The sequence below is a fragment of the Mobula birostris genome, chromosome 7, assembly GCF_030028105.1.
Source record: "Mobula birostris isolate sMobBir1 chromosome 7, sMobBir1.hap1, whole genome shotgun sequence".
Lineage (NCBI taxonomy): Eukaryota > Metazoa > Chordata > Chondrichthyes > Myliobatiformes > Myliobatidae > Mobula > Mobula birostris.
In genome coordinates, this window is record NC_092376.1 from 71,722,084 (window position 1) to 71,734,728 (window position 12,645).

The window sequence follows — 12,645 nt, forward strand, 5'->3', positions numbered from 1 at the left end:
TGGTTGGATTTACTCCATTTTAAATCCATTGTAGCCAAGATGAAATTTCTTCATGAAAAGCTTTGTAATTTTTCTCTCATGCAATAGTTGGTCGAGTAGCCACGTAAACAAACAAAACAATCAACAGCACAACCACAGCTAATGTGGGAAACACTATGGTGGTGATTTGACTTCGAGCTTCTTGCATGGCTTGCCGCCGTTCCTTTTTGTCTTTTGAAGTTTCCTTTTTTGGTTTTCCTTTCAGCTGCCTCATTTTTTAAATATTGCAAAGTGATAAACAAGAGTTGCAACGTACAGTGCAAATAACACTCAAGCTAGGTGATTGTCTTGATTTGTACTGCAGATGCTGTCTTGAATGTGCTATTCTTTCATTTGATTCCTTCAGTTCTGTAAAACAAGTAATTACATATTTTAGAGAGTACTTTTTAATTAATCTATTACCGAACACTGAATTGTTAAATGGGAATTTTCCTAATTGAACCTATGAAAATCATCGTTATTGGGCAAAAGTATTAAATATACACTGAGTATGGTAGCATAGTGGTTAAGATAATAGTTACACAATTGATTTGGACACAAGTACGATATCCCACTAAAGAAGCTAGGAATCTAAACAATCTGTAGAAAAAGGCATTAGTCACAGTTACTGAGCTGAGATTAAAATCCCATAAGATTCAATGTCCCTTAGAACTGGAAAATTTGTCAACCTTAACCTCAACCTCATCTTACACGTGTGTGACTTGAAGGACAGAGTAATCTGTGCAAACTCCTTTTTTAATGACCAAGTGCGAAAATAGGACTGCACGACCACACAAAATCTATTTGTCTGATGTTACCCTTCCCAGCTGAGCCCCAGAGGCAAGCCACTGATGGGTCATCCTCCACAGCAGCATCAAAAGGGTACTCTTGTTGCTTAAGGGAATGGCCACAAGAGAAACTTGCACTGATTGCCCACTTGCGTTACCTCTCCCATATATCTGAAGCCTTTACCTTGGATATGAGCACCTCAGTAAAAGTCTTACTTATGAAGCCCTCAGCTTCCCAGGTTATCCAGAGTACCTCCAGATTTAGCTCCAGTTCTTTGACCTGGTCTCCAGGATCTGCACACATGTATTTACCAGGGGAGACCATTAGGTTCCCTGACTTCCCACATATTGCAGTTGTTTCATGGTCAAGGTCACTTGGATCACATTTCTTCCCCATTCTGATGTTTGGTCTGAACAGTGGCTAGGCCTCTTGTGCATGTCTACATGTTTTTTTTTAAACTGAGTTCCCACCACAAGATTAGCTGCTTGAATATTTGCATTGATGAGTTGATGTACGTAATAAAGTGGACACTGAGCATTTCCAAGTCAGGATGGAGGGTGGCTTAGAAGGAAACTTCCAAGGGGAGGCGTTTTCCATGTTTTTACTGTACTTGTCCATCCAGCTGGTAGAGATGGTGGGTTTGGAAACTATGGTTTCGATAATAACCTATTGAAAATTGAAAAGCCTACATAGTGGATGTGGAGAGGATTTTTCCAATTGTGGAGGAGTCTAGGATCAGAGAGAACACCCTCAGAATAAAAGGATATTCCTTTAGGACAGAGAAGAGAAGATATTACCAAAGATGTGCAACAGCTTACTGGTAAATCATAAGGCAAGAGATTCAACTGAAAACATTACTTAACACATCCTTTCTGAAGAAAAAAGGAGAGGTGGGTTTGGGGGATGAACCGAGCCGGGGCTTTACGAGGTGCAACATGTTCAAGCGACTGGGTTTGCAGAGTTCCATACGAGACCATAAGACACGGAGCAGAATTAGGCCATTCAGCCCATCCAATCTGCTCCGCTATTCCATCATGGCTGATCTCAGATCCCACTCAACCCTATATACCTGCCTTCTTACCATATCCTTTGAAATCCTGACCGAACAGGAAACGATCAACCTCCGTCTTAAATATATGCACGGACTTGGGCCTCCACTACAGTCTGTGGTAGAGTGTTCTACAGATTCACTACTCTCTGGCTAAAAAAATTCCTCCTTACCTCTGTTGTAAAAGGTCACCTCTCAATTTTTAGGCTGTGCCCTCTATTTCTGGATACCCCCCACACCCCCCACCATAGGAAACATCCTCTCCACATTCAGTAGGTTTCAATGAGATCCCCCCGCATTCTTCTAAATTCTAGTGAGTACAGGCCCAAAGCTGCCAAACGCCTGTCACATCTTAACCCCTTCATTCCCGGAATATGGGGCCCAAAACTGCTGATAATACGCCAAGTGCGGCCTGAATAGCATCTTGTAAAGGCTCAGCACTAACTCCTTGCTTTTATTTTCTATTCCCTTGAAACAAAGGATAACATTGCATTTGCCTTATTTACCACAGTCTCAACCTGCAAGTTAACCTTTTGGGAGTCTTGCACGAGTTTTCCTAAATCCCTCTGCACCTCTGATGTTTGAACATTCTTCCCATTTAAATAATCTTCCACATTATTGCTCCTTTTACTAAAATGTGTCATCATACATTTCCCAACACTATCTGCTACTTTTTTGCCCATGTTCTAAGTTTTGCTGCAATCGCATGGCTTCCTCAGCACCACCTACCCCCACCTATCTTCTTATCATCCGCAAACTTTGTCAGAAAGTCAAAGCCATTATCCAAATCATTGACAAACAATGTGAAAAGTCGATCCCAATACTGACCTGAGGAATACCACTAATCACCGGCAGCCAACCAGAAAAGGCCCCGTTATTCCTACTCGCTGCCTCCTGTCTGTGAGCGATTCCTCTATCCATGCCAGTATCTTTCCTGTAATGCCATAGGATTTTATCTTAAGTTGCCTCATGTGCAGCACCTTATCAAGTGCCATCTGAAAATCCAAGTAAATGACATGCACTGACTCTTATTCCACCCTGCTTGATACTACCTCAAAGTACTCTCAGATTTGTCAGACAAGATTTCCCTTCACAGAAACCATGCTGACTTTGACTTATTTTATCATTAGTCTCCAAGTACCCTGAAACTTCATCCTTAATAACAGACTCAAACACTTTCCTAAGCACTTAAGTCAAGCTAACTGGCCTACATTTTCCTTTATTTTGCCTTCCTCCCTTCTTAAAGAGTGGAGTGACATTTGCAATCTTCCAGCCCTCCGGGACCATGCTAGAATCAAGTGATCAACAACCAATGTATCCGTTCATATCACTGCTGGAGATGGATGAGCAATTTGGAGAGGAGTTGATGCACATGAGTTTCAATGTCCGTTCACCCAACTCTGATGCAAGGTTCACTCCAAGCACTAAGCTGCTATGGTGAGATCGAGAACGGCTTTGGGCTGGGAGGCCCAGGTATAATGGGGTGCCAGATCCAGGTCCTGGAACGTGGCACTATCTGATGCTTGGACAATTTAACTGCTGGCACTGATAGAATGAAAGGCCGAACGTCAGGTACAGAGATAAGGGTTGAGCTGATTTCGCTCACCCTCCTGCAAATGTTTATTCCCTTCTCTGTGGCGCCGAGGCTGTGGAGTGATCCGATTACTGTGCGTATCTGCCCAGCTAGTATAATGAACTGGGAACTGAAGCACTTGGGCCTACTCCAGCAGTGGATCTGGGATTGTCTGGTAAGGATGCTGCTGGCTTGCTTCGATTGTTTGCATGATGTACGTGCTTTTTCCCTTTCTCTCTTTCTCTGCTGAGTGGTTTTTGGTCTCTTTTTCTTGGGTTATTCAGGTCTCTTGCTTTGTGGCTGCCTGTAAGCAGACAAACTTCAAGGAGTATTCCTTACACGTGTTTTGAAAATAAAAATGTTTTGAATCTTTGAGATATGTGGAATTAATTGCCACAGACAGCTATGAAGGCCAGGTCATTGTGTTATTTAAAGCAGAGGTTGATAAGTTCTTGATTCTTGGTTATAGGGAAAAGCCAGGAGAATGGGGTTGAGAGGGATAATAAATCTGCCATGATGGTATGGCAGAGCAGACCTCATAGGTCAAATGGCCAAATTCTACTCCAATGTCTTATGATCTTATTCCACTGCCCAAACTACCATCTCGCATAACTAATTCAAGGACTATGAGTGAACAAAATAAAATCTTACCTGTTCTTATATGTTTTTTGTAAAGGAGTTGTTCTCACTCCCCATGCCTAGGTCACTAACTCTGCCTCTTCACATTACAACCTCCTGAGCCAAAACCTCAGCTCCACACCACCACTGACCTCCTCTTACACTGGCTGCTGACAATCAGCTGTTATTAACCAAGAATTTCCAAATATGCCCTTTTTTGGATGCTGATTACAAGTGCCAAGACCCAACTCATTTAAATACTTGCAACACTCATTCAAAATTCAGTCTTCTGATTAACAAAACTAGTTTGTATATAGTTTGCTTTAAAGTCCACAAGGACAAAAGTATGCAGACATCCCACCTCTCCCGGAAGTTCCGGGAGTCTCCCGCATATTAATAGTGGCTCCCTGATGCCCGTAAGTTACATACAATATCACGGAAATCAATTTTTTTCAGAGCGAGCGAGCGAGAGAAAGCAAGACAGAGCGCGCGCAAGAGAGAGCGAGAGCAAGAGAGAAAGCGAGAGTGCGAGAGAGCGCCATAGCAGAGTGTTCCAAAAAATATATAAAACGTACATCACCCCAGACTACTCTAAAGTGCACCCCCGCCTAATAGGGGTCAAAATAATGACAGTGTTGCTCACTGCACTGTTTGCAACAGTAACTTTTCTATTGCCCATGGAGGGTTAAGACTGTAAAAGACATGTTGAGGTGAGTTTAACAGGTGTCGTTCGTTTATTAGAATAGCTAATGTTATTTCAACTAGCTGGCTAGCTACTAAGGAGCTACTCTATTGCAGACATCCCACCTCTCCCGGAAGTTCCGGGAGTCTCCCACAAATTGATGGTGCTACCTCCCTGAAATGAGTTTTTGCAAGGTGGGATGTCTGAGTATGATCTGAACTCTCCCCTTTTCCCACAAAAATCAACAAAACTGAAAATATCCAGGTGGGTAGTCATGGAAGTTGTTCATGATATTTAAAATTTTTATTATATTGAAAGAGATTATCCATTTCGCCATGCAAGAACAGCAATACAAGGATGCACGGTCGCACAGTTATTGTTGCTGCTGTCAGGCTTTGATCCCATGTGGAGTTTGCAAACTTGCTCCGCAACCACATGGTTTCCTACCCAGTGCATCAGTTTGCTCCCATGTGTGCAAGGTAGGTTAATTAGAGAGAGAGCTGAGGGAGAATATGATGCAGAATGCATAGGGAAATAAGTGGAGTGGGGAAGTGGAATAAGAGTCTTCCTCTACACGCTGGCATGGACTGATGGGTTGAGTGGCCTTCTATTTGGCAACAAGTAGGAAAATTAGTGATCATCAAAGCAAAGAACTCACTTAATTTCATTCTCAGAGGGATTGCAAAGAGTGAAACCTACCGACATTCCCAGATGTACAATGCTAGTTATTCTGGCATATAACTGTGTATATGAAAACACAGGCCTGAGGAATCAGAATCAACTTGAAGGGGAAAAAAATCTGTTCTTTATCATATAAATAAGATTTCAAAGGACATTGGTAATGCAATTAGGGAGTTGAAGGAACACATTCACATAAAAGATCAATGTATTTCTAACACATTTAACAGTTCTCATTATATATACAATGTTGTTAAATGGTTGCAAATGGGCAACTAAATCAACAAAATAGGATTTTCATGACAATCTTGTTTAGCATTTTAGCACATGGTATAAAATCACAATTTCCATAATTTTATGGAACACAACCAATGAAGTTGCCTGCTGCATTGAATTGAACCACAGGTTTGCAGAGGCAAAAAAATGTTTGTGTGAATAGTAGTAGAACGAAAAAGCTGCAGCATTTCCAACAGCTCACTCTGAACCACTGAAATTATGATGCAGAAAAGTCATTCAGCTGAATAATGCTATTCTGTGTTTAATCCTCCATATCATATGACCATGGTAGATGGCACCAATTCTAACCTTGATTCATCCGTTGTGAAGGAAGCAATCTCGGGTATGAAATTTATCCTGTATTCAGTACTGAACAAAAGAAAACCAACACTGCAAAAAATCACACAAAATTGAGACATCTTGTTGCTTATTTTGCTGCCATCAATGGAAAAATGGCATAACTACATATATAGTACAAGCAAATTCAGACAAAAAGATGATTGGGTAAATATAATTGTTCAGAGTTTACTTTTGACTGTCTAATGAACCATTTTCATAGTTATGTCATTTTACAGCCCAGGTTATAAAACTGGTATTAAATTATATAACTGGAGTTAAAATTAAAACTAGACTGAAGAAATTAAGCCAGAACTAACTAGGAAGCAACAGTAGTTCCTGGCTAAAGAATCACACACATCTCTTCAATAATTTTTATATTGCTAATATATTACTTTCAGCTACTCACCCATTCTAAGCCCGTTGTTTATTCAGAACTCTCTCTTGGAGGTTTTTGGAGTTTTCTCTGTTTTCTCACTATGTTGTGTCACTCAAAATACACCAATTGCTACTTTAATTTGGACAACTCAGACATGCACATTTCAGAATATCTTCTCTATTCACAATAAATTTCTGAATCTAATAGGGGCTAGTGCCTCCACTTCCACAAAAAAAGTGAAATTCAATGAATGTCCAAGATAATTTGCATGTTTGCTGCATTTTACCTGTGCAAGATATTTTAAATTGTTGTTGATTTGGTTTATTTACACATTTAAATGATTTGTCAAAAAGCTCCCTCCAAATGTGAATGATGGTATAATTACAGTCGTCCTATAATATCATTTCCTCCCTATGTGCTGTTCCTTATCGTGGCGGGGAAGTTTGTATGCCTTAATGATCCTGAGAGCTATACCAGCTGGGACTGCAGTCCCTGGTAGGTTCAACCTTGCTGGGCAGGTTCCAGGTGAAGGGCCAGACGAATACAGCACCTGGTCCTCCAGGATGGGGGTTGGGCGTACGGCCAGCAACCCTACCCTGTAAAATCTTCACCGCTACAGAACCGAAAAAAAAGACCTCATGTGCCACCTAGGCACTAAGAGTTCAGATGACGACAATAATATCACTTGGAAGGAACAACAATCAAACCACCATTTTCTTTCAATTTGGTCTGAGAGTGCTATTTTTGATGCTTTAAACAATAAAGGATTTTTACTAGGACTTTAAATCTGCTGCCATAACACAAAGCATTGTATAACGAAGGTTTAATTGACATTATCATAATAGAAATTTTGTATAAATTACTTCAAATATTGTATCCAAGAGAGTGCATACAAACAGCATTTAATCCCAGGAAAAGTTTTCAGCTCGTCCCATATACCTGCATTCTGTCTGCACCTCTTAAATTATTTCTTTACATAAACCTGTCCAAGTATTGCTTAAATGTTGTAATTGTACCTACCTCTCCTACTTCGTCTGGAAGCTCGTTCCATTTAGTTGGGTCTGAAACTTAACTGTGACACACATTTAACAGAGTAAACAAAAGCAAACCAGATTCATATAATTACTTAACTAGTAAGATTTAAACAATTTTCAGAGTCAGCCTTCCAAAATGCTATCTACTTATTACAAATTATGTATAATACCATTTTAAAAATACAATCATGGAGGGGGGAAACCTACCAAATATTGAAAGAGTAGAAGAGGAGAGGAAGTTTCCAATGGTGGCAGTCAAGGACCAGAGGGTACAACCTCAGAATAGAAGGATATTGCTTTATAACAGAGTTGAGGAATTTTAGACAAAATTCACTGCCACAGACGACTGCGGAGGCCAAGTCTTTGGGTATATTTAAAACGGAAGTTGATAGGTTCTTGATTAATAAGGGTGTCAAAGATCACTGGGAGAGGGCAGGAGAATGGGGCTGAGAGGGAAAATAAATTGGCCATGGTCAAAAGGCAGACATGCTCAATGGGCTGAAGGCCTAATTATGTGCCCATGCTTTATGGTATGAAATTGGATAATTTTGTCGGGATATTATTTGCCATGAAACAACTGGAATATAGTTAATATGAATAGACTGTTAACATTACTTGATTTGGTATAACTATCAGATTAATTGTTGAATTTTTCACTCATTGATTGTTATGACTCTTAAAATTGTAACATCTTAAAATAACTGAATGCTACAGGTTGCTGTTTGAAAAAGCATCCACTGCATAGAGGTAAACAACAGGAATTCTGCAGATGCTGGAAATTCAAGCAACACATATCAAAGTTGCTGGTGAACGCAGCAGGCCAGGCAGCATCTGTAGGAAGAGGTGCAGTCGACATTTCAGGCCGAGACCCTTCGTCAGGACTAACTGAAGGAAGAGTGAGTAAGGGATTTGAATGAGTAAGGAACTGCATAGAGGTTGAAGGTTACAATGTTGGCTATTAGTACGTACTTGGTATATTCAATAGTGAATTTGTCAGAACTCAGTTCAGTCAGTTGGGAATTGTGCAAAATATCCTCTTTCCTCCTCAATTTTACTTAATTAACAGTTTTCCTAAAGTTCTTAAGGTACAAATTTGATACCTGACATTCTTCCACAAGCTTGTTTCAACAGTGAAGGTGTCCTATACTTTAAACAAGTTTAGTTTTACTTATGCCTTGAATTTGGTAGCCTATACTCCCCATCCAGAACTACTACCTGAGGCATCCGTCAACTGAACTTAACACGTTCAGTTTGGGGCCAGTTCTTACTGGCCCAAACCATGTGAAACCAATCTTAGCAGCTGGGCTTCCAAAGGCAATAGGAATGTTCTACCCTTGACAGTGCTTAGGAGAGATAACTAAACAGTTAAATGGTGCAAATCATTAACATTTACAATTAAAATGCTTAACTAAAAATACAGTTTAAAGCATTTAACTAAACTAAAATGATTCGAAAAGAAACTTAAATGAATCTTTGCCTGTAGGGCAATTTTGGCAACACTGGCCTCCACTGTTAGACTGAAGATAGATGCACAGTGGAGAGTATCCTTACTGGTTGCATTATTGCCTAGGATGAAAACACCAATGCCCATTAATGGAAAGGCCTATATAAAAAAAGTAGTGTTCACACACTAGCCCAGGAAAAGCCCTCCTCACCATTGAGCACATCTGCAAACAGCGCTGCCACAAGAAAGCAGTATCCATCATCAGAATCCCCACCATCCACCATGCTGTCTTCTCACTGCTGCCTTCAGGAAAGGGATACAACAGCCTTAGGCCCCACATCACCAAATTCAGGAACAATTATTACCCTTCAACCATCAGGCTCCTGAACCAGCATGGATAACTTCACTAATCTCAATAATGAACTGATTCCATAATCTATAGACTCACTTTCAAGGACTCTACAAATCATGATTTCAGTATTTTTTTTTGTATTTGGGTGCTATGATAGCATAGCTGGGTGCCACAGCAGTGCAGCAATATTATTACAACTCAGGCGACAGAGTTTGGAGTTCAATCCCGGCATCCTCTTTAAGTGGTCTTTACGTCCTCCCCATGGAGTGCATGGGTTTTCCCTGGGTGCTCTGGTTTCCTCCCACAGTCCAAAGATGTACTGATAAGTAGGTCAATTGGTCAGTGTAAGTCATCCAGAGCATAGGTTAGGGTTAAGTTGGGGGTTGCTGGGCAGTGGGGCTTGAAGGGCTGAAAGGGTCTATTCCTCACTGTATCTCTAAATAAATAAGACATTTGCCTTCTTTTATACATTTGTTGTCTGTCCGTCTGTGTGGTTTGTGTTCCTATCTACAGCCCACAAGAAAATGAATTTCAAGGTTGTATATGGTGACATACAGCATATGTACTTTGATAATAAAGTTACTTCGAACTTTGAAGAGGTGCACCAAGCTAACTGCACTTGGAACCTTGTTACTTAGACCTGCATTTCCATGTTTGTCAGTAAAGCCAAGAGAGCCAGACTACCGTCAGAGAGAACCACTCCAATCTGATATATAACTGCCTTGCTAAGGAATGCCAGGATACGTTTCTGCACAAGCAAGCTTAATCATGAGAAAGAAACAAATTATTGTCTAGGATTTCCCAAACAAGCCAGGTAAAACCATTAGCAGAGCCAATGCACCATGCAACAACTAATTAAAGGACACAAAAGCAAAGTCCTGGGAATAAGAGACTGCCAGGGAGAACAAAATTTCATATTTAATCATAAACAACTATCCACTCATGAAATGACAATGAACAGCTGTAGAAAAGATGTAATGTTCAGGAATATACTTTAAATATAGTCAGAGGTTTCTCCTCAGCTTTACATCCATTTTAGGGAGAGTGTACAACTGAATACTTATTACCTATTAAGAAATTTAGGTAATATCTCTGCACAAAGAATCATGATACATTTACAAATAAGTGATCTCCTTTTAAAAAGCCTAATGATGTACAATAAAAACACGTTTTTGACAAAGCAGTATACACCCCAAATCCCACTGATCTATTTTCCACACAAATTCCTTCTACCCTGCCTACAACCAACTTGAGCACAATTATCCTCCTTTCTCGAACTGCTCCAATCCAACAATACACAGCCACCTGCATCCTTTGCCCCTCCATCTTCAATCCATCCTAACTTCACACTCACTTTACCAACGCACGTTCCTCTGTCCTGATTAAGGGTTACTTTGCCCTTTCACTGTTCAAACTCAGCAATTCAACCTGCTGAGTTTGATGCTCCAAATTTCAGCATCTGTAGCCTCTTGAATCCTCTCCACCTCAGACAAACCCCATCTCCCACACCAGCTTTCTATATATCACAGCTACTTATCTCATTAGGAGTCTGAGGAGAGATTGTATGTTACTAAAGACTCCAGCAAATTACTTCAGATGTACCATGGAGACCATTCTGACAGGCTGCATCAATGTCTGGTATGAAGGAGCCAATGCACACGATTAGAAAAAGCTGCCGTAAGTTGTAAACTCAACTGCCTCCATCATAGACACCAGTCTCCCAACAATCAAAGACATCCTCACAAAGCCATGCATCAAGAACGAAGCAACCATCATTAAGAATCTTTACCATCCAGGACATGCATCTTCTCATTACTACCATCACGGTGAAGGTACAGGAGCCTGAAGACACATACTCAAGGTACAGCTTGTTCCCCTCTGAATGAACCATTAACTCTTCACTCTCTTTTTGTACACCTTATATTTTTGTTTCATTTTGTAACATACAGTAATCATTTTACATATAACACTGAACTGTTGCCACAGAAATCACAACATACAAGTGATACACTCCCTACTCACTCACTCCTAACTCTTCTGTCCACTCATTCAAGCCTCACTTCCCAATCTCTAACTCCATCCTGTACTGCTCCTCCCACCCACTCCTGCGCCCCACAACACTCTCCTTCAACCCTTAAACCACTCCCCCACCACTCTCCCTAAAACACACCCCATCTCCCCTAATCTCTCTAAACTGCGTGCCTTCCACAAACCTCTCCCTAAACCACATTCTTGTTCTTCCCTTCTCCCACCCTCTGCTAAACCTAACATTCAACCCCTAAACTCACCCTGTACCGCTCCCGCCTCTCCCACCCTCCCCTGTATCGCTCCCCCTTGCCCACCCTCCCCTGTACTCCTCCCCCCTCACCCACCCTCCCCTGTACCGCAACCCCCTCGCCCACCCTCCCCTGAACCCCTCCCCCCTCGCCCACCCTCCCCTGAACCCCTCCCCCCTCGCCCACCCTCCCCTGTACCGCAACCCCCTCGCCCACCCTCCCCTGTACCGCAACCCCCTTGCCCACCCTCCCCTGTACCGCAACCCCCTCGCCCACCCTCCCCTGTACCCCTGCCCCCTCGCCCACCCTCCCCTGAACCCCTCCCCCCTCGCCCACCCTCCCCTGTACCGCAACCCCCTCGCCCACCCTCCCCTGTACCGCAACCCCCTCGCCAACCCTCCCCTGTACCACTCCCCCCGCCAACCCTCCCCTGAACCCCTCCCCCTTCGCCCACCCTCCCCTGAACCTCTCCCCCTCGCCCACCCTCCCTAAACCTTTCCCCCTCACTCACCCTCCCAAAACCTCTCCCCCTCACTCACCCTCCCTAAACCTTTCCCCCTCACTCACCCTCCCAAAACCTCTCCCCCTCACTCACCCTCCCTAAACCTCTCCCCCTCGCTCACCCTCCCTAAACCTCTCTCTCTTTCAGCCACCCTCACTTGAACCGCTCTCGCCCTCCAGGTTCACCCACTCCTTGCCTTACCTTTACTCCGTGTCCACCTTCCCCCACTACCTGTTCCTCACCAGCTCTCCTTCAACCACGCCACACAAAATCAAAGGCTTTTCCCTGAACTCTCTTCTAACTTTTGTTTCCTTCCTTTGTGAACTCACCGAGCCGACTCTAATTCAATAGACTGCAAAGAGCAGCTGTCCACCGGGACGAGTAGCTCTACGGCTGTCTCTCGCTAGGCTGAGCTCCACCGCCTCCCGCTCGACCTTTCACCCTGATTACGTGGCACTAGACCCGCGCTACAAACAGCAGCGACCTGAGCGAAACCTGCGCCCTCTATGCGTCGGAGGACCCTCCCCTCATTAGCCCATCTCCGACCTGGAACGCCCTCTCTTGGTGGAGGACCCGCTCAGCCCAGTCACTATCCCTCCTCTGGCCTGGGGACCGCATGCTTCAATCATTTTCTCCCACC

At 42.7% G+C, this 12,645-nt stretch overlaps 1 long non-coding RNA gene across 1 annotated transcript; it reads right to left on the reverse strand.

Moving 5' to 3' along the window:
- Positions 1-254: 254 nt before the first annotated feature.
- On the reverse strand, positions 255-12,444 carry LOC140200283 (uncharacterized). Its single transcript, XR_011886588.1, has 4 exons — positions 12,335-12,444; positions 7,418-7,469; positions 5,992-6,072; positions 255-387 (listed from the first exon to the last, which is right to left on the reverse strand). It is a non-coding gene; the product is annotated as an uncharacterized lncRNA (long non-coding RNA).
- Positions 12,445-12,645: the final 201 nt, after the last annotated feature.